The 27,127-nt window shown below is 42.1% G+C and overlaps 1 protein-coding gene and 1 non-coding gene across 2 annotated transcripts in view; one reads left to right on the forward strand and one right to left on the reverse strand.

The window, feature by feature from the left end:
• Window positions 1–27,127, forward strand: part of LOC143410693 (ankyrin repeat domain-containing protein 50-like) — an 80,882-nt gene that overhangs the window by 47,051 nt on the left and 6,704 nt on the right. The window lies entirely within an intron of this gene.
• LOC143411108 (small nucleolar RNA U13) lies at window positions 15,578–15,681 on the reverse strand. Its single transcript, XR_013092822.1, has one exon. It is a non-coding gene; the product is annotated as a small nucleolar RNA U13 (small nucleolar RNA).

The raw sequence follows: 27,127 nt of genomic DNA on the forward strand, positions 1-27,127 counted from the left end.
CACATTCCTGACCTATTAAACATGTGAGCTTAATAAATGGTTATTTTATACCTCTAAACTGTGGAATGATTTATTAAGTAACCCTAGTATCTACAACATTATACATAAGCCATTTATAATCATGTTTGAAATAAGTGTTTCAGAAAAGTTTACTCTTTTTGAGGGAAAAATAGGCTAAATAACTCCTCTTGTTCTACTCTCATGACTATAGTCATTTTAGGGAATAGACTTACTTTTACCCATTAATTCATGATATATTGTCACTCAGTTGTACCCCAGGTTAAATATTGTTCTCTTATGTGAATAGGTGCAGTTTTATTTTTATGCACTATTAAGGATTGAACCCAGTGCCTCACGTGCTAGATGAGTGCTTTTCTGCTGAGCTATAGCCCTAGCCCTCTGATATATTTTTGTTCATACTCGTTTGTCTTTCTCCTGGATCCTTTTCCCTGCAGAGTTACCAGAATTTTTTTTTCCAGGATACAGCTCTGCCCGTCTCTCATTGAAAAAGATTCTTATTTGTCATTTAGACTTTTTTTTTTTAGGGCACATTTGTGTTTATATATCTATGAAAAGAAAGTGGAGAGTTCCCATATACTCCCTCACTCTGCCTCCCAGTCTCCTCTGTGCCCTGGTGTGGTACACTAGTTATGATTGATGAGCCATTGTTATGCACTGTTATTGACTAAATCCTAACATTGACTCTTTGTGTCATATATCCTATGGGCTTTGACACACATGTAATGACATGTGCCCATCATTACAGTGTCCTGGAGAATGCTTTTATAGTCCTGGACACCCTCCATGCTCCTGACCAGTTCATACTTTCCCCCAACCCTGGCAACCCCTCTCTAATGTCTCCATGGAAACGTGTAGTTGGATGGTATGATACGTAACCTCTTAAGCTTGGCATTGGGAAGAGAGGATTTTTGTTTTGTTTTGTTTGTTAATAATTGACCTGTGCTGAGAGACTCTGTGTCTCCAGGTGTCAGTGCCCAAACTCCTATCTTTAGCACATGCTTCTGAGTCTGCTTTCCAAATTTATTGTTTAACTCCCTTATTGTTACACCTGTCTCCATTGTGTCCTTGTCCCAAGGACAAAATGCTAGATTCCTTCTCATATTTGGGTGTATGAGCCACAGTTATTGTCATACAACTTTCATAAAAATGCCATTAGCACACAGATTTTTTTTAACTCTGAGGAGTAAGAACTTCCCATAAGAACCAATCTATTCCTCATCCATTTCATGATACTCTAAACACATATCCTAAGAATTCCCTTGAAACCTCATACTGGACTGTTGAGATCCCAGGAACTCTCATCCTGAGAATAACCATGTACGAAAAGTCATCCTGATTGCTTATCCACCCACTCATGCTTCCCTCTGGCCCATCCTTCCAGGTGGCTTCCCTTCCACCTTGACTACTCACCTGCCCTTCATCCTCTGATCCATCAGTCCTGTAATATACCTTATGTCAAACTCATTTTGCTTGAGGCTGGGAGAATAAGCAATAAGATCCTTCAGCACAGAGTTGCTCAGTTTCTTAAATTACACCATGTGTTTTTATTCAGCTGCAGAGTTGGCAGATTGGAACTTCTTAATTTGATATTCTTTAGTCTTTCCCATGTGGATTCTGTTTTTTTAACAGCTTGTCTTCGGCTTTCAAGTAGGATGGATAACTATGTATCTAGTTTGAAAGCCTGTCTTCTCTTTCTGAGGGTGCTGTACCACCATGCATCACAGAACTCCCCTCAACTTACTCCAATTACAGCTTTTCCCTCTGGATGTGGGGAGGTTGAGGAAGCAGATGAAAACTTCCTGGGTTATGATGTGCTGTGTGTGTGTGTGTGCATGCATATGTGCATACACACACACAGATAGCATAGTTCTATTCTTACATGGTTGCACTTACCATTTAGAAAAACATTGAACCAATATTAGAATATTATTCCAGAAAAACAATGGATTTCAGCTAAAGTTTACATTTTTTACACTTGATACCCAAGAAGCTAATTATATCAGTTTATGGAGACAGAGAGAACTCTTGGTAACAAGGTTAGTTTGGACACATAATTTTTTTGAAGGAGTCTGTTAATATTTGTTAATAAATCTCATTTCCATTATTTTCCTCCTTCATTTTTTTCATTCCTTGAAAATTAATTCTAATTTATGTCTGTTTTTCCACTACAGAAAGTGCTCTCTGGACTCAGTATTCTCATGATTGGGGTAGGCTTTTTGTAGGTCCTGTCTTTTTACTAGTAAAAATATTTATGAGAAGAAGAGAAAATTTAGAATTTGCAATGGCTTGAGAAAATTGTTAGAAAGATTGTCCAGATGGAGGCTGTGTTTTGTGGTATGTGTGTGAGTGTGTGTGTGTGTGTGTGTGTGTGTGTGTGTGATAGAGATGGGGGGGAGAATGGGGTAGAGTCCTGAATTTTAGCTCTCCCAGCAAGCTAAGCAGAGCTCCATGGGCAACCTATATACTTTCCTTCCTGTGTCTGTTTTCTGTCCTTCCACACATGGACCAGGAGCTGTGTGAAACCAGAAGCCTTGCCCTGGCTTCCAGGAGAACACAGCTTGGCAGCAAGTGTCCTTTCCCAAACCTGCCCCTGACCTTAGGCCTCTGCTTGGCCCATCTTCAGAGATCTCTTAAAGATTCAGGAAAATCCAAAGCAGTTCTAAAGTGTGGTCAGTGGTGTTGCCCTCTGACCTCCCCACTTTCTTTAGTCAACTATTTATTTAGACTCTTATGAATTTTAAGGATGAACAACCAAAGAGTAGGCACACACTGGGATTAAAAATTTAAAGGTAAATGAACAAACCCTCAGTGACCTTGAGCAATGCTGCTTTAGGGTTGCATTCTTCCTAAAATTAAAGCCATTTCTCTGAAGCCTTCAATTTCCCTGCCTGTTCTCTCTCCACCATAAGAAGTTTGGCTGACTCATCAATGTATCCCATAATGTTTTTCACTGGTGGTGCCAGGGTTGTGTTCACCATCTGAGTACAGTAAGAGAGGCACAATGGTTGCATTTCATTAGCTGAACCACCTATTGTGTGAGAGTCTACTCCCCCTTTCACTGGGCAATGTCCACAAATAGTGTGGCTGGGATGTGGGGCAGGGTAGGCGCCAGCAGGAAGCTGATCTTGCTTTTCATTCTTGACACATTCCTGTAGAACAATAAAAGGCTTGCTCTGCAGGATCATTGTTTTTTATCTTTTCTGTAGGGCCTTTTCAAGGCTCATCTTTTCCACCATCCAACATGGTAGGGTGTCCCCTGCAGCCACCGAGAGAGGCAGGCTCAGGACAGGATGGTCCTTTAAAATCCCAGAGTTCACAGGAGGTTGAGTCGACATTTGGAAGCAAGCCTTACCATACTCCCTCGCTGCTCTGAGCATTCTTATATTGTTATGAGGCTCTGACACCCCAAAGTCATACTTGCTGACAGATTTGTTTTATGAGAGTCAGGGAGGGAGTGGCCATGGGGCAGCAAGACAAATCACTCATTCCTTTTCACAGTTCACTTGAATGGCTTAATAACCAAAGCTGAGTTGGCAGCTACCTCTAAGGATCCATCCAAGGGCTGAAACACTTTCCTTTTCTTTTCTAAAAGAAATTTAGCTAGGAATTTTGACTTCAGGCACTCAATTATTTTTTTCTACTCTGAAACAAGATTTCAGGTGCTGGATGGATATTTTCTTCTGTGAAAACCTCCTCTGCCACCTCAAATCCCACTTCTGTGTCAGCCTCATTAATAATGTAGCAGTTGTCAAGGTCAGAGAATTTTATTTAAAAAAAGAACGAAAGAAGAAAGAAAAGACTGCCCGTGGAGTTTACATTCTACATGGCTGGCTTTACAGAGTTTAGCTAATTACCTCTGGTGTAAATTTCATTATTTTGTAAGTTTTGGTCCTAACCTGGGATTTTAAATCACCCATGCTTATGAGGGTAATGTGTTCATCCCTCCCCTCCCCGGCCCCACTCCCCAGAGGTGGCTGTGATTAGCCACATTTAAAACACAATGGAGCGGGCATGAAGAACTGTCACAGAAGGGCCCTTGTTAGTCCCAGGCTTCCTTGGTCTGTGACAAAGAGTCTGCCAGGGGCATGTGTTACAGACTCCCTGAGGTTCCCAGCACATGAGGGGGATGTGGACACGTTGGCTTTCGGTTCTAGTGCTTATGAGGGCCTGATCTGTCCCATCAGGCTATTTGGGGATCCCCTTCCTTCCTCATCATTCTCAATTTGGCCCGGAAATTGTCAGGTTGGCTGCCTACAGTTTGAACTCCCACAAGGGCCATCTGGTCTTTCTGATTCCATGTGCAACATTTTTATCAATCCTTATTGAGCCTTTGCAGTTCTGTGCCTCAGTGTTGTCAGAGTGGCTGCCCTCAGATGCACGGTGGGGACCTCCCTGGACCATGACTACACCACAGAAATCCCATTTCTGTCTTTTCTTAGGCCCTTTGCTCTCTCCAGAATGTATCATTTTTTTTTTTTGTATTGGGCATTGAACCCAGGGTGTTTTACCACTGAGTCACATCCCCAGCCCTTTTTAATTTTTGTTTTAAGACAAGATTTTGCTAAGTTGTTTAGGGCCTTGCTAAGTTGCTTTAGAGCCTTGCTAAGTTGTTGAGACTCATTTGGAACTTGTGATCCTCCTGCCTTGGCTTCCAGAGTTGCTGGAATTATGGGCATGTGCCACCATGCCCAGCCGTCTGGAATATCTTGATGTCTGACATGTTTTTTCCAAATCAACTCAAATGTCATCACTTGATAAAACCTCTGGCCACTTACCTGTGTTCCCTCTTTCCTTTGGACCTTTGTTATGCTCCCTTAGATCTTTACCATCCATCTTTCCATTCATTAAAATAAAGCTTATTGGTGCCCACTGTGGACCAGCCTTGATATGTAAATGGACTGAACAACAAAGACTCCCTCTTTTTTTCCTGCGGCTTATATTCTAGCTTTTGGGGAGATAACATAGATGAACTGTGGATATTTTATCAGGTGGTAAGTGGAATGAATGTAATGGGAAATATAAAAAATAGGGCTGATAAGAAGAAAGGGGCAGGATGCCATGAGTATGACATGGACAGGCCTCAGTGACACTCGAGTCATGTGGCAGTTACACAATTTATGTGGATAGACCTTCTTCTTTTCCAACCAAGGGACAGAAAACAGCCATCCTCATTGATTTTCTGCCAGCAACACTTGGCACAAAATACTTTGAATGTAGTGGGTGCTCTGTAAATAATTGGTAAATGGGTATAAATGTGTAAAAAAATGTATTTGAGGACAAATCAATAAAACCATTTTCTATTTCTACTCTTTTTCTGCCTTTAAAAAAATCATGATAAATTTCTTTTAAGAAGCTGATATTCCTTCCCCATTCTTTCTTTTCAAGACAAAATCTGTCACTTGTGTTCAGTGGGGACTGGGCTTTTGGAAAATCTTGGCCAATGCCTGTCTTTGTCAGCTTTTCATTTCAGTAACAGATACTTGAAACACTTAACTTATACAGAGAAAAGGGTTATTTAAGCTCACGGTTTTGGAGGCTCCAGCCCAGGATTGGTTTGCCCTGTTGCTTTGGGACTGGGATGAGGCAGCTCATCATGGCAGAGGAAAATGGTTTAACTTCAAGAGCCAGGGAGCAGAAGAGAAAGAGTAAGAAGCTGGGAGGTCCCACAATCCTCTTCAGGGCCAGTGACCTAAAGATCACCATTAGCCCCACCTCTTCATGGTCCCATCACCTCCCAGTAGCACCACCCTGAGGATCAAGCCTTGAACACCTGGGCCTTTGGGGTTCCCTCAACATCAAAACCATCACAATGCCTGAAAGGCTTCTTGTTTTTTAACATGGAGGAATGCAATTTTAAGGTAGAACCTTCAGTTCAACTTAGAAAAGCACAGGGAACATAGTTGTGATTCCTATTTTAGCTGGCCTTTTGCTCTAGGTGAATTATTTATTAAAATAAATAAATTTTGGGAATGGAATAGAGAAAAACAGTTCAAGAGTATGTTTTATTGTTTATTTGCCAACAAAATATCAAGGGTTTCTTGGCAACTCCTGGGCTTATTTAGCTTGCAGTTTACAAATATGTAACAAGTGGAATAATACCCCCCCACACTGCAGTGCAACCCGTGACGTGGATTGTGCAGACACAGATATCACCCGACCAAACCACTGTGTGTGCTACATACATTTCAGCTTTTGCTTGAGGATCAGAGATTACAGGAAATCAATGCAGAATAGATTTCTGGGTTGTATTCAGTCGATAGAACTGTCTTGAAAAAAAAAAGCCTAGTCTTCAGTAACCCAGGACTTTCAGCTGCCGATTTAAAATGTAAATGACACTGTGGCTCATAAAATGATTCCCTGGGAGCTCAAGAGCTCTTTGCAATTTAGTGGCCCACACTGCATCCACCACACAGAGAGTGTGTCATAGGAGCCTTGGAGAGCTTTGTGCCCAGCCCAGTCCCCTCATGGGACACAGGGTAGGGAGCTTAAGGGAAAAAAGAAAGCAAGGATATGAGTATGTCCCCACCTGTCCTGGTCCTACACTGCTCATCTTTTTGCCCCAGCTCACTTCGACCAGTTTTATTGTGTTTCCACTTCTGTGTAAGAGTTTTTATGAAGGAAATGTTTTACAGTTAAAAATACTTTTGGAAGAAATAGTGTGATCTAAGTTAGCTCCCTCAGGTAAAGACCAGGCAGCCCAGAGAAGGTTAAGACATGCAAGTCTAAGTGGCTTGTACTGTGTTGCTGACAGCACCTAGAAACACACCTCCATGGATCTGTTTCCTCCTGTGCCTGCCTCACTGCCTTAGAGAATTCTCACTGCCTTAGTGTGAGAATCCAGTGGCCCAGACTGGAAAGCAATGTGTAAGGAGGTGCATGTTGGAATGCCATGGTTACATGCCAATATCATAACCATTTCTTCCTTTTCTGCCATTACTGAAATCAAATAGGTTGTCAAACTGTGTTCTGGGAAACTAGGAATTATTGTTGGGGTCTCAGGGAACCTTCTTTCTTCAGACAAAGCATCTTCCCTTTTAGCTGTGTTCTGTGTCAGGCTTCTGGGTGAGGTTTCTTTTGAAGAAAGAGCTCCATACCTTCAGAAAAGTTCAGAAACCCTGATCCATCAGGATTTTTGCAATTGGAAATTAATAGCTATGTTCATTTGAAATGCCCATGGTCATCTGTGGCTCTGGAGATGGCCAGATACAGAGTGTTTGGGGCAGAGGTTGGCTGAATACCTGGTGCAAGATGATCCCAGATGTGGAAGCACTATGAACAGATTGGCTTGAACCAAACAGACTGAACTTACCATGGAAAGCTTTGAGCTGCATTGCAACTCCAGGTGTCTTTTAAAGCTGAACGTTCACAAGGCCTTTTGTTTTTTGGCTCTGTGACTGATGTGATGGTCCATTGTGAGAGCCTGGGTGGAAACCAAGAGGTACCCGACAGGTGACGGTGCTTTCTTTCTTGTCCTCATTTTTTAGTGCACTTACATTTCAATTGACCAAGTTCCGAGGACACATGCCATAGTGATAAGCAGACCCACCTGGCTTTGGGGTGCAGAAATGGGAGCCAATGAGCATGGCGTGTGCATAGCTGAGGAAACTGTCAATGTCAGAGAACCAGCTACTGAGACGGAAGCCTTACTGGGGATGGATCTGGTCAGGTACTGCATGGTGGTTCTTTGAAACAACTACCCAGACAGAACAGTCTGGAATGGGGATGAGATTTATTTCCTCCTGAACCTCATATTTGGTAACACAATCCTCCAAAAGATGATGTTTGCCTTTTGATGGAAACTATCAGATGATGGGGGAAAAAAGAGAATAGGCTGACATGGAATATTTTTCAGTAATAAAAAAGAATCAAGTACCATCATATGCTACACGATGATGTTGAAAACATTATACTGAGTGAAAGAAGGCAGGCACAATGTCATATACTGTACAATTCCATTTGTATGAAATAATACAGAAGAGGAAAATCCAGAGAGGCAGAAGGTGGATTAGTGGTTGCCTAGGTTCGGGTCAGGGTGAGGAATGGTAAGTGAGTCCTAATGGGTGTGAGGTTTCTATTGGGGACGTTTGAAAATGTTCTATACTTGAATCATGATCATAGTTGTACAACTTTATGAATAGACTAAAACCACTGAGTCTCATAGTTTAAAATGGGTAAATTTTATTGTATTTGAAATATATAACTGCGTCAAAGAAATGATACCTAAAACGCATAAAATTAAAAAAAAACCACCAGAGCGATGACCACCATCCTTCACCCTCTACCTCTCAGTTGTTTCTTCTTTCTTTTCCTCCTCTCCTAGCCAGCATGTACCAGAAGTAACTGGATGTGGAAGCTTGATGGGACAGGGATCTTTGTCTATTTGGCCCTCTACCCCATTTACAACCCCTAGGACCTGTGGACCTGGCAAGTAATGCGTGATCACCAACAGAATTTTGAATGAGTGACTAAACTGCCTTCTTTCCTTTGTTTTGCTCTGTCTTCCACAGATGAGAGAAAACATTCAACCTTTGATTTTCTGAGTCTGGCTTATTTCACTTAGCATGGTTTTCTCCATTTCCATCCATTCACCAACAAATGCCATTATTATGATTTTTTTTAAGAGAGAGAGAGAGAGAGAGAGATAGAGAGAGAGAGAGAGAGAGAGAGAAATTTTAATATTTTATTTTTTAGTTACCGGCAGACACAACATCTTTGTATGTGGTGCTGAGGATCGAACCCGGGCCGCACGCATGCCAGGCGAGTGTGCTACCACTTGAGCCACATCCCCAGCCTGAGAATTTTTTAATATTTTTTTTTTTTTAGTTTTTTCCGGCAGACCCAACATCTTTGTATGTGGTGCTGAGGATCGAACCTGGGCCACACGCATGCCAGGCGAGTGCACTACCACTTGAGCCACATCCCCAGCCCAAATGCCATTATTTTGAGAATGTTTTTTTCCTTGCATGCTTCAGATGGATCTTTTCAAGATTATCAACCCATAAGCAACAGGGGTTTATTGAATATCTACTTTGTGTTTGACCCTGAGTGCATAAAGAAGCTCAAAGCTTCAGAAAGATTTTAATGTGGTTGCAGGGAGGAGACAGAAAGTTGAGCAATGCAAATTGTATGAACAATAAAGAGATGACAGTAGGAGAGAGGTGACTTAAGGAGATTGGACATCACATGTGTGGCACAGAATTCCAGAATATAAGCACTGAAATAAGTTCTAGAGCACTGGTTCACTAAGTGAGGATTATCAGTAAGCTCTGCTCCATATTTAGATATTGTCACAGACTGGACACATTTGAGATTCTTTGAGGAGTTTGAGGAATTTGAGGAATTTGAACTCAAATTCTTTGAGTTTTTGACTTGGAAATATCTTCAAGACTCAGGGATATAGACAGCAAAAATAAATTTGGCACATAATTGGTGTTGTGATAGCTAGCAAGGTCTGGAATAATAACATATGTCAGGAATAGATGACAGGGTAAGGGCTGAACTTACCTTATTTAGTTTTAACTCTTATCCTGGCTAGCCCTGTGTAGTTTCTGCAATAAAAAGGGAGTGAGGAGGAACCTGTGACAGGCAGGCTCTTCAGAGTGGGGCCTCTGTTATCTGCACCTTGCATGGATCTTTGAGTTCAGGGTTTGGTCTCAGCTTTAAACTGGCTAGGATCAGTTCAGCCAAGTCTAGTGAAATTCCAAGGGACCATTTCAGAGCAACCAAACTCCCTCTTATGTGCATTAGTAGGAAGCTCCAGGAGATATTAATGATGAGGATTCACCAATTATAGTTTGAGTGATCAGATTCTAGAACCCTGTTTCTCAAAGTGTGAATAGTGAGCAAACATGGCCTGGGAACCTGTTAGATATTATCAGTCCCCACCAGACCTCTGCTGAATCTGGGGGTGGGGCCAGCAATCTGTTTGAACAATCCCTCCAGAAGGTTCTGAGAGGTGACAAAGACAGAATAGCCCTGCTGCAGGGGGAACTTGCCATGGGTTGGTTCCATCCTTTCGATGTCAGACTCAGTATCACTCTAGGTATTGCTGTGTGCTCTCTTGCTTGTCCTCTGTGCTTGGATGCCAGTACTTTCCTGGTCAGCTCCTGTGAAAGGAGGCTGTTTATATTTTATACTCCAAGTATCTGCTAGACTTTAATGGAATATTTAAAAAAGTACAGCAGTTTTCATAAGTATCCTGGTCCTTTGTGTTTTCCATCCATATGTCAAATATGTCAAATCCAACCTCAGTTCAAAGAGACATAAGTGAATGACAGTAGCATTCTAACAGGCACTGGATTTAAAATAAAGGTACAATTCATACGTGTTTCTAAAAGGCTTGTGTGAATGCAAGCATTAGGGCAAGAGCATCAATACTTCCACTGATGCTGATGCTAAAAGCCAAGCTTTGTTTTTTATGTATTTGTTTAGTTTTTTTATTTTTACTATCCACAGATCTCTGTGGGACTCTGTCAACCAATTCCCCTCATTCCTATTTTCAACCCCCAGAAAACGCACATAGACACAGACATTTCTGCATTTCATGAGGCTGGTTCTAAGTGTCAAGTAGCTTGACAGGAGCTAACAAAAAGGGGGGAATTTATTAACTAAATGTCAAGGTGTCTCTTACAATCCAGGGTCTGGCTGTCATGATAATGCATGTAGGCTTCAGCACCTATGAGGACTACAAACCTTTTAGGATCCATTAGTCTGTTGTATGCTGGGAAATGTTTAATAATCAACTGGAGGAGGGGCAGCCCTGATTTGTGGACTTTTCTACTCTCACAAGGACATATTTCATGGCTACCAGTTGCTTAACAATTGGTCCAAAATCCCTGAAATTTAACCCTCTGCTCTCTGAGCTGATGTTACTAGGCTCAGCTTTGGAGACTGGACCCATTGAAGAATCATGTCTGTGAGTTTAGTACTGGGGAGAAAGAAAGGCTTTATTCATTGACCAAAGAATGGAAGAGAAAGGGTTTTGCTCACAAATCAGCTTCTCAACTCCAGAGTCAAGGGGTTACAGACACAGGAGAGGAATCATGAGGAGAGAGAGAGGCTAAGAAAGGGGAGGAATAGTCCTGTGTTTTCTGGGAATAGGCAGAGATCTACCAGGAACTCTGGTGTCACCTCTTTTCATTCCTTTCATGATCTGGTACTTCTGGTTCTGGAAGCTGGTAGGTGCCTTTATCCTTGAAGTGGGGAGACTGAGAGCCACAAGGCAAGTCTGGTAAAGTCAACCCTATATTATACTTTGCAGAAAACATTTCTCCAGTGTACTCAGCAGGGTTGAGTATAATCAGGCTCAGATGTTGAGGCAACAAAGGAGAGAGACACAGTATGAAGATAAAGATGCCAGCCTTTTTATCCCATCCCATTGCCCATCTGACATCTGTAGGCCCAAGTGAAGAGTCAGTGCTTTCAGCAACAGTGGGCCTCAGGTCCCTGAAGGACCCTAGAGAGCTATTGTCATAACCCACAGGTATCATCTACAGCAAAGCCAGTGGGGGATTAATAATGTTATTGCCTAGCTGTGTGTCCTCCAAAATTACTGTTTTTTTTTATAAGTCAATTAAGAGCAAGTGAAAATAGAGAGTTTATTTAGCATTTTCCTTGATAACACTGGTATGGCTGGCTAGGACAGGTCACACCATTCCTTCATTGTTCCAAGTCTCTTCTTTGCATAACTGCTTTATTCTTTCCTTATTTGCAGATTGACTTTGCTTCTCCTATCTGTGTTTAATGTTGGCACAAAGACCCAGTCACTCTCAGTATTTCAGAACATTTTATAAATCTGGACACATCCTGTTAGCCCCTCAGCATGGCAAGAACATCAATACAAAAGTCACTGGAAAGAAGCCAGTGTGAAAATTTGGAAAGCCCTGTAGTTTATCTTTACGTGGTTCACACATGTGGAAACTCACAGGTGATTTGAAGGGAGGCTGATCTCTGTATGAGGAAAGAACTGCCATTAGTTCTAGCTCACTGATCACTCTAGGAAGACATATGTGCATGTATTTCATTCATCTCTCACAACCAGCCATGACATTGGTGTGTTTGTTTACTTACATTTAGTAGATGAGGAAGCTGGAGTTTAAGGACTTGCCCACAGCACCAAGGCTAGATGGTGGTTGGGCCAGAAATACCAGGATCTGCTAACCTCAGGTGAACCACTCCTCTCTGCATTAGATCACAATCCTACTCTAATGAGACAGGAAGCTCCGGATACTGAGAGGTGGAACTGAGCCCAAAGATCACACACCCTGCCTTCTGTCAAAAGTCAAAATGATGGCAAATTTAGTTTGAGGTCAAGATGGCATTTATTTGTGATGCATGTGAATCAGGGTAGCCTTCATTCTACAAAATAGTGTTCCCCTGAGGCAATAACAGAACAGTGGTTTTATAAAATGGAAACAAGGAAACAGAAGAGCAGGGGGAAAATGGATAGGTTAACATTACGTTATTTTAGGTTACTTTTTTGGAAGTGTGAAACAGAAGGGACTTCTTTGTTATGCTGACTCAGGCAGACTGGAATCTATTGTTTTAATAAAACATTGGAGTTTTTTCTGCTCCCTTAAAGCTTCAGTTCCTCCTACCCACTTGGTACCAGGGATTGAACTCAGGAGCGCTTAACTCTGAGCCATATCCCCAGACCTTTTTTTTAATTTATTTTTTTAAACTCTTTTTTAAAGTATTTTAGTTGTGGATGGACACAATACCTTTATTTTATTTATTTATGTTTATGTGGTGCTGAGGATTGAACCCAGTGCTGCACACATGGGAGTCAAGCGCTCTACCACTGAGCCACAACCCCAGCCCCTCCCCAGCCCTTTTTCTTTTTTTTAAAAATTTTTTTTAGTTGTACACAATACCTTTATTTTGTTTATTTGTTTTTATGTGGTGCTGAGAATCAAACCCAGGGCCTTTCACATGCTAGGTGAGCACTCTACTGCTGAGCCACAACCCCAGCCCCTCCCCAGCACTTTTTGAATTTTATTTAGAGACAGGTTCATGCTAAGTTGTTTAGGGCCTTACTAAATTACCGAGGCTGGCTTTGAATTTGTGAATCTCTTGCCTCAGCCTCTGGAACTGCTGGGATTATAGACATGTGCCACTGCACCTAGCAAAGCTTTTAGTTTGATTGTGGGGCATTTGGCCTGCGCTATTCCCTTTTGGTCTGGTGTGGTCTGGTCTGGTATTTGGAGCTTAGTGCAGAAGTGCAGTCCAAACTATGCGTTTCCATCAGTTTTAAATGCCCAAACCAATGCAGCACTTAACATCCACTTGTGACCTTTCTTAGTTGATTTGGGCTGCTATGATAAAGGTGCCATAGACTGGAGAGTTTAAACAACAGATGTTTATTTCTCTTCTGGAGGTTGGGAAGTTCAAGATCGGGGTGCCAGCAGATCCAGTGTCTGGTGAGCACCCACTTTCTGGTTTGCAGATACTGCCTGTTCTTTGTGCCCTTTAGTGACAGACAGCAAAAAGAGGACAAGATCTGGTGTCTCTTTTATAAAGACCCTAATCTCATCACAAAGGCTCCATTCTCATTACCTAATCACCTTCCAAAGGCAACTCTAAGTACCATCACATTGAGGGTTGTTCAACATACAAAATTTGGGGGCGGGGGGAAGTGTACGATCAGTTCACAGCCTTACCTTCCTACATCCAGGCCTCTGATTGAAGGCTGGGAATTTTTTAGTGTCCAGAAGGCCATTGTTTTAGTCAGATTTTTAGCTGCTGTCACCAAAAGATCGGACAAGAATATTTAGAGACATAAAAGTTTATTTGGCTCATGGTTTCAGAGGTCTTAGTTCATAAGCGGCCAACTCCATTGCCCTGGGCCCAGGTGAAGCAGAGCATCATGGACAAAGGTGTGATGGGGGAAGCAGCTCAGGACCTGGGCACCAGAAGCAGAGAAAAGCTCCATTTTCCAGGGACAGAATATAAACCCCAAAGGCACACCCCTGGTGACCCACCTTCTCCAGCCACACCCTTTTGGCCTATAGTTACCACCCAGTTAATCCATATCAGAGCATTGATGCACTGAAGGCTCATGTAACTCAATCATTTCACCTCTGAACTTTCTTGCATTGTCTCACATGAGCTTTTGGGGGGACACCTCATATCTAAGCCATAACAGCTGTTACCCCAAGGGGACTTACAAACTTGTTGATTATGGGAAGAAGGAAGGTAATTGGCAGAGTCCTCTAAGAACACCAGGCTAAGGGGAGGGGTGTCAACTGTTTTCATTTGTTTCCCAGGGGCAGCAATTACATATCCCACAGTAAATATAGTTATAACTTAGTTTTACCTTATTTGGCATACAAAGGGACAAGGTCCCTCTTATCTCTAGAGCCACAGATATTGAAAAGATATGCAGAGTTCTTACAGGGGCTTTAAGTAAATAAAGTGCAGGTGATTCTCTTCTTCCTTGTGAGATGTATAAATCTTTCAGGATTGGGTGGGGCTAGCTTTACATACCTGTGACAAGCCTGTGAACACCAAATAAATATTTTCCCATAAAATTAGGAATTGCATTTAGGAGCAGTTAACTCTCAGGCCAAGAACAACCTAGACAAAGTATACAGTTTGGAAGGATCTGAGTTACACTGAAAGTAGATCTCAGAATGAGACTATAACTTTAGCTCATTTAATTTTATCCCTTTCCCTATCTTGATCTTACTCAGGTTAACGTGTGGTGGTGGGAGGGAAGTGAGGCATGGGGGCCAGAAAAGTGCTGTTCTTATTTGGAACTGCATGAATCTACTCCATCTAGGAGGCAAGGCAGTTGAAAACAGCATTAAAATAGGCTCTGGATACTGGGTGTGTCCCAGGATTACCACAGGCCTGGTATCAGTGGCATTTCCTTCACACTCAGTGACATGGGATTCTCCTGCATCTCTCAGTCTCAGAGGATAGTACAGAACCCTGATGTTCTTTGTGGCCTTGCACTGAGGAGCTGGTGGTCCTGTCTTCATTCTGTGTTTGGGAGACCAGCTGGAGATGGTCATGTGGGTTCACGGAGCCACCCATGGTCCTGGTCTGAGGAGGAGGAGAGTGAAACCACAATTATGTCTGTAGAAGGGTGCTGAGGTCCTGCTGTGCATGTAGGGCATCCAAGTCAGGGCGGAGACAAGTGCACACATTGTGGGTTTCAGTGGAAGGTAAACAGGCTGAATATCCAGAAAACATTAGAGAGATCCCAGCCTCCAAAGATGGGGCTACTGAGCATGGCTACATGTTCACCTGTCCCTACATAGATTTGCATAGGTCAGTTGGGGCCCTGAAAAGGCTCTGGGAGCAGAATCTGCTTGAGTGCGTATAGGAGGCGTTGTGACCAGGGCCCACCAGGGACCCTAGGAAGGAGGAAGGAGGCCTTCCAGGTGCAGTTCTGGTTGCAGGTCTCATAGCACACTGGTTTGCTCCAGATCCTCAAGATAAGATGAGCTCTCACTCTTGCTGCTCCTTTTTAGAGAAGACAACCTTGAGCAGGGAAAAGTCTACTTAATTCTATCTATCTTGCAATAAGCTTGCTCTTTTTTTTTTCTTTTCATGTCAGGTGGGTAATGTGCCAATGTGGTAACAAGGTTTGAGGGAGGTGTCTCCCAGACAACAGTGGGCAAACCCAATCCCCATGCTTGTGAACCACAAAAGGATCAGGATTGGGCTGGGGTTGTGGCTCAAGCGGTAGCGCGCTCGCCTGGCATGCGTGCGGCCCGGGTTTGATCCTCAGCACCACATACAGACAAAGATGTTGTGTCCGCCAAATACTAAAAAAAAAAAAGGATCAGGATTATTTTTAAAATTTTGTATCACTCTCCTAAGGCGTTAGGGTTCAGCTTTGTAGATCAGAGCTCTGTAACCAAGCCTTCTTAAATGAGCTTAGAATGAGAAATTTCAAATGAATCAGTACATAATAAATCGACTATGAAAATAAGCCTGTTACAGAATAAGTCCATAGCTTGTGGCCACATTATCTTTTCTTCTCCATGACAGCACAGTGGAATGCTCCTTTAGAAAGCACTGAATTGGGTGAATTTTAATAGCTACTGCTTCTTGTGTTGAAAATTCACCAAGAACAGGCTTGTACCACCATCTCAGTATCTTTGCTCTAAGAATTTTTGCCAATAGACTTACAATTTGAATGATCAGATGAATAAATGAACTGAATACGTATGATGTACCATCTTCTTTCATACCAGCCTGAGGAGGGAGATAGAAATGTTTTTACTTTACCAATAAGAAAATAGAGGTTTCAAAAGAAGACATTACTTAAGATCATACTGCCTGTGAGTAGTTAAACCAGAGCGAGAAGTTAGTTCTTTATTTCTGAATTGCAGATTTCTCTGCCACTGTGTTCTGCCCCCTGAAATCTACTCATCATTTATTTGGTCCTAAGCACTATGCCATTCTTTTTTTTTCTTTTGCAGTGTTGGGAATTGGACCCCAGGGCCTCATGCACTCCAGGAAAAAGCTCTACCACTGAGCCACATCCCCAGCTCCAGGCCATCTATTTTCATGTTCATTATCTCATGAAACTCATATCCATTGTAACCCAATGATAGAGGAACTAATTTCATGGATGTCATATAACTGAAGTTCAAATGTATTATGTAAACTGCCTATGGTCACACAGAGGGCAGTATCTGTACTCTCTTTAAAAGGTTTATTAATTGGAAGGGCCAGAATGGATGTCTCACTTCAGAAGGAAGGTGTGTTCTTTTGATAAGTGAAGCTGTAAGCCACACTAATTGCTGTAGGCTAATAGGTAGGAGGGAAATACGTAGAAAAAGGATGGAGCATGTCCTCCTAGAAAACCATTTCTAATGAGATCTCTGAGCAAATTATGTACACAGAGGAGAATGATTGGTAATCAAATACTGTTATTACTAATTGTCTTAGACCATCCAGACTGAGATAACTATAAATAGGATGCTGATAAACAACAGAAACTTATTGCTCATAGTTTGGGAGCTGGGAAGTCCAAGGTCAAGGTGCCAACGTTTGGTGTCTGGTGTGAATGCATATCTGACTCACAGGTGGTGCCTTCTTGCTGTGTCCTCACATGGTAGATGGGGCAAGGCAGCTCTTGAGGCCTCCTTCATACAAACACTAATCCCATCATAACGTTCCTCCATTGTTAGTCATTTCCCAAAGGCCCCCTTGCCTAGTATCATTATATTGGGTGATAGGGTTTCATCATATGAATTTTGAAGGGACACAATATGTAGCAATAACCAAAACACCTGTATAGAATGATGGCGAGCAAAGCTGGGCTGGGCAGAGATTTCCTTTTGTCTAGGTAGGAGTCAGAAGGAAGCACAGGACTTGCTGAGGGCTAGAGCTGAGCCAGACACATTCATGGGAGACGGAGTCAGCACAGAGAAAGAGGGGGCTGACCTTCCTTTCCAGGGAAAAAAGCTGCTGGTTCCTGATTCTGTCTGTGCAGAAGGGGGATGATTTTTGCATTTGTAACTGAATGTGTGATAGAGATATTTTGAGTTGAAAGTATTGTTGATTGGTTTGCATGTTGGTCTGCAAATTGAATATCATACATGCATTGGCGTGCTTCAGGCCTGGGCCTTGTCTTGGTCTTTGGTTGCTATGACAATAATCATGTGGGTTGAAATGACTGAGGAACACTTCTTGTTTCCTGACTTCAGGATTGGTATAGAAAGAGGGACAACAGATAAAGAAGCCTTAGATGTCATCGTGTCCTTGTTGGAAGAACATGGCAGGGTGGGAATTCTTACGAAGATGCAAACTCCTGTCATAGCTTCCAAAGTGCATATCTGCTTGTGGATCGAGACGAGGCCTGGGTGCTTGAGACCGTAGGGAAGTACTGGGCTGCTGAGAAAATCACAGGTGAGTGGTTTTGAGCATGTGAAAGACTGAGATGGATGTTGGATAGACCCACAGCACCAGATCCAGAGAAATCATGCTACCGTGCAGCCCCTGTCTGTGCTGGCTCTTCACGCCTAAACACACCGTTCACTTCTGGGCATCTGTTTTTGGAGATGCGCCTAGGGTTTTCAGAATCTGGAGTGAAGGGATGCTGGCCCTTGGGAAGCATATTCCTAACATTTCCTATTTTCTGTTTGCTTTCCAGGCAGGACCCAATTCTGACTACAGGCTGCTGCATGACTCAAACCGTTACTCTGTTGACCAAGGTGGTCATTGAGAAATCCCTTCAATGGAAACTGTCCTGAGTTTGAAGCAGCTACTGTGCACTTGTAGCTGTTTGTGGTTGGAATGGTCCTCTAAAAGAAGGAGTTTGGGTCTGTGTGAGGATTATTCAGTGCTACTCTAGACCAATCAGGCCATTTCTCTGTGAGGCAATGTTCCTAGAAGGGCATAGAACTTGGTGATCCTCATGGAAGAATTTAGTGCTCATAAAATTGCTGCTCTATGGCCCTGGCTCCTAAGACAGCACAGGGAAGCAAACATTAGAAGTGGGAGGGGTGACCTTGAATCAGTACCTCAGCACTTTCATATTCTAGATGGGATTGGATCCCAGAATGGGTTAAAAGGCTCCCAAGAGTTCTAAGGATTGGCCAGTGACATATTCTTACATTCTTTAGGACAGAATGATAAATGCATAGCACATGCACTGCCACTCTTCCCTCCTATATCCACAAAGACATGGCCAGTAGATTCCTGCATACTTCTTATTGAGCCTATAGTTGGCCTATGTATTTTTTTCAACCTAATTTACCAATGAATCAGAAATGATGTTGGGATGAAACCTGTTTGCAACACAGATCTGACTGGCGCCATATCTGACCTGAGTTAGAAGCAGATCTGGTTCAGTAATTGGAAGTCATACTTGTTTTCTGTGCACAAAGTCCAGTGATCAGGGCTTCTCTGGATGTTGGGCACATTGAACCCCATACACAGTTAGTTGCCTATGGAGGCAGAGAAATCTGGATAGTGGTTTCCTGGTCAAACTGTGTGAAGGCAGTGTCTGCCTGGCTAACAGAGTGGTGTTTTCTCATTCCCATAAGACTATTGAATGGGCTAGAGGGTCCCTCAACCACCACAGGAATTTCTCCACCCCAGCATGGACCCAGCAGGGCCTGTACCCATTTTGCCCAACTCTTTCGGTATTTATAGGACAAAGGCAACCTGTGTGGCCCATCAGATCTCCATCTCTCCCACAGTGCAGAAACCTCATGCTCCTTTCTTTAATTTTTTTAGTTATAGATGGACACAATACCTTTATTTTGTTTATTTAGTATTTTTTTGTATGTGATGTTGGGAATTGAACCCAGTGCCTCACACACACTAAGCAAGCACTCTACCACTGAGCCACAACCCCAGCCCTCGAACTCCTTTCCTAAGAGGAAGTGTTGTGGATAGACACAATACCTTTATTTTATTTGTTTTTATGAGGTGTCGAGGATCAAACCCAGGGCCTTGCACATGCTAGGCGAGGGCTGTACCACTGAGCCACAACCCAGCCCCTGAAGTCTTCCTGTTGAATGGTTCCATTGAAAAGGCTAGTGGGCCATGCTTCAAAGTCATCATATTGCTTTTAATTAGAATCAAAGATGTTTTGATCTATAACTTCATTTCAAAAGCCGAGCCCCTTCAAAATATAGCTTAAAAAATCCATCTCCACAAAATGAATGTTGTCTTTCACTAAACATTCAAATTAAAAAAACACACACAATCATTTCTTGGGCTTATCGATTTCTTGTCCTGTGATTCCAGCAGTAGTGTGATTGATGGTAGTAGGGTTAATGCTCTCAGTACTCCAAATGGTGATTCCTAAAAGCAAATGTTGACCATAAATCAGCCCTCTAGGAAAGTAACATCTATGGAGCTGTTTATGAGAACTTAAAAAAAAAAACTTAGTATAAATGATATCAAAATCACCAGTTTAGGCTCTAAAACAATTTTTAAAAATTTTTAAATTGTTTATAATTTGACTCCTGTGGTACGCTCTGAAAAAAATGAATGGAAAAAGACCAGTGCCCATCATCCAGGAGTGCGTATTTTGGAAGTGTAAATCAGTGAAGCAAAACATCCTGGGTGCACTTAGCCCAGCACTGAGCCTGCCTCTAAGGACTGGGTTTTAGGAAGTAATGGATCTATAGCAGCTTATAGTTTAGGCTGACTTGCTTTCTCCCACTTTATTGTTCAAGAATTTGGAAGCTTAGCATGTTCCTTGGGAGCAACAATTGTGAATGGGCCTTGTGCACTAGCCCTGATAGCTTGATGTTTGCACTCTGAACACCATCTCAAGCTTAAAGGCCAAGTTGCTCTCCATGTGTTTGAAGCTCAGCCTGCAAATACAGAAATGGAGGAAACAGGGCTGGAGTTATAGCTCAGTGGCAGAGAACTTGCCTAGCACGTAGAGGCACTGGGCTCAATTCTCAGCACCACATATAAATAAATAAATAAAAGTAATGTGTCCATATTCAACTGAAAAAAAAAAGAAAGAAAGAAATTGAAGAAACAGAGTAAGTCTGTCAGCTGAGAATATGTCAGCTGAGAGGATTTCTCACCTAATCCTCATTCATTAAGGGAGAGTGTACTCAGAAGGCAGTCCTTTCTGAGTTCATTTAGCTATACATATATTTATAAGGAAATATTTCCATATATTTTTCACACATACATCTAGACACACATATATTTATAAGTACATTCTCCCCACTTTTTTTTGTACCAGGGATTGACCCCAGTCCTTTATTGATTTTTTAAAATTTTGAGGCAGGGTCTCAGTAGATTGCTTATAGTCTCGCTCAATTGCTGAAGCTGGCTTTGAACCTGAGATCTTCCTGCCTCAGCCTCCTGAGCTGCTGGGATTAAAGGGATATGCCACTGTGTCTGGCCATTCCTTGTTCTGAAATGATTCATTATCATTGCCACGTATTTTTCTAAATGTTGAAAAAATGTTGAACAAAGAAGTATCTGATTTGCATTATAGATTTTGTGTGTCTCTGTGTGTGTGTGTGTGTATTTGAGTGAGTCAGGGTGGTATAAAGTGGGCTTCTAGGTGAAAAAGAGTCAGACTGGAGAGGAAGGACCTGTGGTTGCTATAGAGCATTTCTGTGGAGGAATTTCTAAATCTTGTCAGCACTACCTCTTCCAAAGGACGTTTCACTTCTCTTGTAGGTAATGCACATTTGGGGTTATTTAGAATGACGGGCCTGTGTATTTCATTTTGATTGTGAATTTAAGAGCAATAAAGTTATTACACATTTAAAATGTGATGATGCCAGTCAATATTGGTGGAACTAGAAAGGGGACCAAGATTGTGTTTCTTGCTTCAAAATTTGAATTCCTTCCTTCCTATAAAGTCTGTGTTCCAAGGAAGAATTTCCCATGAATTTCCATTTCCTGATTAAGTTTTCCTAAGTGTACTTGCTTTGTACTCTGCAAAGGGAGTAAAGTGCATCTGCAATCAGCTTTCCCTCACTACAAAGATGGATGTGGAGCACCCTGTACTCAGGACTTACGCTCAGAGTCAAGGCTGGTGGACGGGAGAGGATGAGTTCAATTTTTCCCAGATTTTTTCTCCAGCTGATGACCGCTCAGACAACTGTGCAGGCAAAGACAGCTTAGAAAATCAAGAAAGTGAGTTGGACTGTCCTTTAGGATTCTCCTTTTCACACTTTGCTTGTAGCTTTTGCAGAGCACTGGTCTGGATTTGGAAGGATGAAGAGGAGGGGTAGAGAATAGACTTTAGACATAAAGACTCACTTTTACCAAAATTCCCTGGTATCCAGGCAAGGAGACAACTTGTACTTATTTTTACACAATATTTTCTTACCCATGGAGGTCCCTTGTTTTTACTGATGTTATTTTTTCTTTAAACATTGATATTATCATGTGTCCTTTGTGATACTTATTGCAAATAAGTATACTCCTTATAGATCAGTATTTTCTCCTTATAGTTTCCTCTTTTCCACTAGTCTGCTGGGCCTTGAGGGTGGGGGTGTTATCTTTTATTCATCTTAAGATCCTCTTGTGATGCTTGCATAGTCCTTTGTTCCATGAACCTTTGTTGAGTAGAAGTGTCTTGAATTCTCTTCATCAACCCTCTCTCTGCCACCCAGTTACTGACTTAATCAGAATCCATATTTAGGTAAGTGTGTTGATTAGATAGTTTACCATGTTTTGTGCCAGAGAGGAAACTTTTCCAAAACACCCACACTGGTCACATTTTATCTTTGCTAGTTGTATATGTATTTTGTAAGTCGAACTTTTTTTTTAACTCAGGGGCATTCAATCACTGAGCCACATCCCCAGCCCTATTTCCAATTTTGTGTTTTATTTAGAGACAGGGTCTGAGTTGTTTAGCACCTGGCTTCTTTTTTTTTATATTTAATTTTTTAAGTTGTAAGTTGGACACAATATCTTTATTTATTTATTTTTATGTGGTGCTGAGGATTGAACCCAGGGCCTCGCACATGGTAGGCGAGTGCTCTACGGCTGAGCCACAACCCCAGCCCTAATGCCTCGCTTTTTTGCTGAGGTTGGCTTTGAACTCGTAATCCTCTTGCCTCAGCCTCCTGAGCCTCTGGAATTACAAGCATGGTATAAATTAAACTTTTGATCCATTAGAACTGGAGTCAGCAAATTACATCCTGCAGCAGCTGCCCATTTTATAAATAAAATTTAATTGGAACAGACACACTCTGTTGGTCATCTTTTTATCACTGTGACAAAATACCTGAGATAAACAACTTATAAGGAGGAAAGATATATTTTGGCTCCTAGTTTCAATGGTTTCAGTCCATGGTCGGTTGGCTCCATTGCTTTTGGGTGTGTGATATGGTAGCACATCAACAGGAGAGCACATGGCAAAGACATAGCTCACCTCATGGCAGCTAGGAAATGCTTGTTTGGGAGGGGTGATGGGGAGGGCCCAGGGTCTCAATATCCTCTTCAAGGGCACGCCCTCAAGGATCTAACTTCCTTCTACTAAGCCCCAGCTCCTAAAGGTCCACCACCTCCCAGTAGCACTGCAGGGGGGAAAACCAAGCTGTCAACACAAGGGCCTTTCAGGATGTTCAGAATCCAAGCTGTAGCACTCACCTGTTATTTATGTGTTTTTTATGTCTGTCTTCATGCTGCACTGGTGAATTTGAGCCATTGCAACAGGGAAGTTAAAATGAGACCATATGGTCCAGAGGCAATACAGATTGAAGCAGCTTTCATTAAGATTTTGTGTTTTAGGGAAATACTTTAGCAAAAAGACAGCATTGCACAGTGGCTAAGAACATAGCCTCTGGAACAACTGGTCAGGATTTGGAATCCCATTTCTGTCACCTAGTAGCTGGATAAGCTACTTAGCCTCTCTAAGCTCCCGTTCCTATAACTGTGCAGTGGGAATAATACCAGCCCCTACCTTTACACGCTTGTTGGGAGGATCACATGAGATGATCCAGGTAAGTACATGGTAGGCTTAACTATTATGACTAATTAATTAATAATTATTAATTTTTTGTGTGGTGCTGGAGATAGAGCCCTGAGCCTTGAGCATACGAGGCAAGCACCCTATCCACCAAGCTAATTCCCCAGCCCTTAATTATTATTAATGAGGGCTCTCTCTGACCTACCAAGCAGACAGTTACCCCATCTCCTTTAATGTTCAGCTGTGTATACCACAGGTGACATAATCAGTGGCTTAGAGACGACCACTCAATGCCTTCATTCAAAATTACAATAACTACATTCACTATTAAAATAGCTTAGGGGGGAGTTTTTGGGCCAAGATGCCTTGACCCAAACCTTTTATATCAGAATCTTCAGGTGGACCTTGAATCTGTCAGGTACGTCTGATCCTCTGTATGAAAAGCCCTAGAAGACTGCCTACATCAATTGGTTCTCAGGTGTTTTCCAGGTGTTCCACTGACCACAAACCATTATGATTTTTGAATATCAATTGTTAAACCTTTGAATTCACTACCAAAGAATCTGCAGCTGTTAAATTTCATTCCTTTAGATGCTGAAAATATTTATTCTCCTCTTGATTCAGGAATATGAGACAAGGATTGTTTTTATCAAAGGACTCTTTTTTTCCTCCTTCCTTCTGTCTTTCTCTGTCTTAGATGACTCAGGGGGAAAGCCAAGCACTTCTGACCTGATGGCCTCATTTTTAAAACTATTGCCAATATCAGTAGAACTTTCTAACACCATATGAAACTATTGAATTTAGTGTAAACTATTCCTTTTCTTTTAATCTTTATTTTATTTATTTATTTTTATGGGGTGCTGAGGATCAAATCCAGGGCCTCATACATGCTAGGCAAGCACTCTATCACTGAGCCACAACCCCCGCCCAACTGTTTTTAACTTTTCATTCACTCAACAAAAACTTACTGCATACCAAATATTGTGCTTGTTCAGTACTAGGGTTGAGGTGTGTGTACAAGAAAGAGGTGGCACAGATGTTGTGGTACAGGGAAGAACTTTGCAGAGGAGAGGTGAGTGCTGTGGGAGAAGTGAGAGTTTATTAGGTACAAAAAGCAGTAATGGCACTCTAGGTAGAAGAACTGCGTGTACAGAGGCACAGAGGCATGAAGGGGGGCACACAGGTTGATGGGTGAGTTTCCTCTTATAGATGAGGCTGGGGATCAGGTTTCTATCTCTTCCTCCTCCCACCCTCCATAAACAAGCCCAGCCACCCTCACAGGGTCCCTAAAGGCCAGCTTCAACCACTCTGTGGTGTTCTGGGTTCTCCTTCTTTTTGATTCCAGCTGTTTTTTCTTAGGTTGATCTCTCAGTTCTGAACACTTGGTTCCATGGGCCCACATTCCACCTACAACTTGGTCCCATATTTAAGGCTCCTACCACCCTCCCTGCTGATGGACTGTAACTTGTTTTCTCCCCTATCACTGATGTCTTGGAGGTATCTTGTGAGGACTCTGCTGGTCTGTGGGGTACACAGGGCATTTAGGTTCTATTTTGAAGCATCTGGAATGTTCTGCTAAGATATTTGGACATTATTCTTTAGGAAACAGGAGTGGGTTGAACTTAATCAACTCTCTTGTTGAAGTCTCAGATACTTGCTTTAACTCTCCTTAGGATCCAGGGCTTTGTGTTGTCAGGAAACGAATAGAAAGGAATTCTGTTTTCCAGCAAATTCTGTTTCTTAGCATGAAGTTCAGGGCTTAATCTAATTACAGAAATGGGTTGAGAAATAGCCTTCTGATATTTAAAATGGAAAATTTCAAGTAATTCAAAGAGGAAATTATTCATGGTTAAATTAATTGAAAAGACCTTGTAGAAGATTAAGGCCCTTCCGGAAGACATTCATTTTTATCTTCCCTGGTTAAATGGGCTGCGTCTCCTACCGTGATTGTAGAACAGTCATAGGTTATTTTTTTCTTATTCAAAATTTCAATGTTTCACTGTAATTGGGCATGCTCAACATCGTGCATTTTGTCAGCAGGAAGCATAATTACTTACTCTCAGTTTTTTGGGTATTAACACTGAGGAGGTCTTAGCTGACTCCTGCCAGTGCTGAAAATGTTAGACATTTTGGGGAGATAGTGTCAAAGTATCTTTAGTGGGTAGGATACTGGGGATTGATCTCAGGGGTGCTTGACCACTGAACCACATCCCTAGCCCTATTTTGTTTTTATTTATAGACAGGGTCTCATTGAGTTGTTTAGAGCCTGGCCATTGCTGAGGTTGGCTTTGAACTTGCCATACTCCTGCCTCAGCCTCCTGAGCAGAGCTGCTGGGATAACAGGCATGTGACACTGTGCCTGAACTCTCCTTCTTCTTCTCATGTACCAATTACCTTGCAAGTTTGAGAGTTGGAAAGAGATAAAAAAAAAAAACTCAGAGTTTGAATGATTGAGGGAAAGAAAGAGTCATTTAATTAGCTTTGTGGAGAAGGCAAATTCCATCATATTCATATTCCCTTGGGTCAGCTTGTACCTTGATCACTGATGCAGTGATATTGATAGACTTCAGTGTACTGGTTCTGACCTTTGGAAGCCATTTTAATGGAAGCTAGTAGTCATCAAAGCTTTTTGATAGGAAGAACTGATAGAGAAAGAATACTTGGAGAGGTGTCTTGCCATTTTGAGACTGGGTAAGATGTAGAGTCTTAGAGAGTGCTCGAGGTGAGGAGAGCTGATCAGGGGTTTCTCTGCCTAACTCCATGTTCTGTGATGCCACTATTGTCTTGAAAAGGGCCACAGAGGGAGTATTTACACCAAAGAATTCTGCAAATACCATAAATCTGGGCTTATTATTTTTAAAGATGTATTTGTCAGACCAGTATAGCACTGAGAGGTTCTTATATACTAACCATCAAAGATATAGGATTAGTAAAACAAAAGGGTTAGAGAAGGTAATCTAAGAACCCTGGGTCATGGTGACTGTCTCTCCTCCCTCTTTTTCTTTCTGAGCTTTCTTTGTTTCACTGTCTTCTCCCAATGCACTACCATTGAGAGGCTAAATTAGATTGGCTAAGACTGTGTCATTTGGATCTTTCAAATCTCAGCTGCGGGGGTTACCTTGTTGTTATTGGAAACCTGGGCATCCTAGGTCAGCCTTGGCAGCCACATCAGTCCTGCCTGCAGATATACAGAGCTGAAAGCCCAAGGCAAATGGCTCCCTCCCCTCCTTTCATTTTGAACTCTTCCCATACTGCTTCTCTCCACCCTACACTTTGGACTTTCCAAACCTCCCAAGCTTCTGGATCCAAATCTCCATCCCCAAGGTCATCTTATGCTCCAAAATATTCTCTAAAATTCTCTTCACTGACTGGTTTTGCTCTCAGCCAGGTATGACCCTGACAATATGATTCAGGTGACATATTGTCACACTAGAGCTAAAATGGCCCATAGATGAACCACTCAGAAGGACACCTGCCTTTTGAGGGGAACCAGTTATTATAAATGCCTTTCAGATTGGTTCACGGTGTAGCAGATTTATCTGAGCAGGGGCTTGTGTTTTTCTTTCAGGGACTAATGATCTTCAGTGGATTTGCAGGGATTCTGGGTTACAAGACCAGCCTGGTTTCATTGCTGGGAAATGTCCACATCTTCAGCAAGAACAGAGCCAAATTTGTGGCTGGAAATTTGTGGCTGGAATGGTTGACTGGCTTCAGATAATAAAATCCCAAGTCCTAGAA

This window comes from Callospermophilus lateralis, chromosome 11 (genome assembly GCF_048772815.1).
Source record: "Callospermophilus lateralis isolate mCalLat2 chromosome 11, mCalLat2.hap1, whole genome shotgun sequence".
Classification (NCBI taxonomy): domain Eukaryota; kingdom Metazoa; phylum Chordata; class Mammalia; order Rodentia; family Sciuridae; genus Callospermophilus; species Callospermophilus lateralis.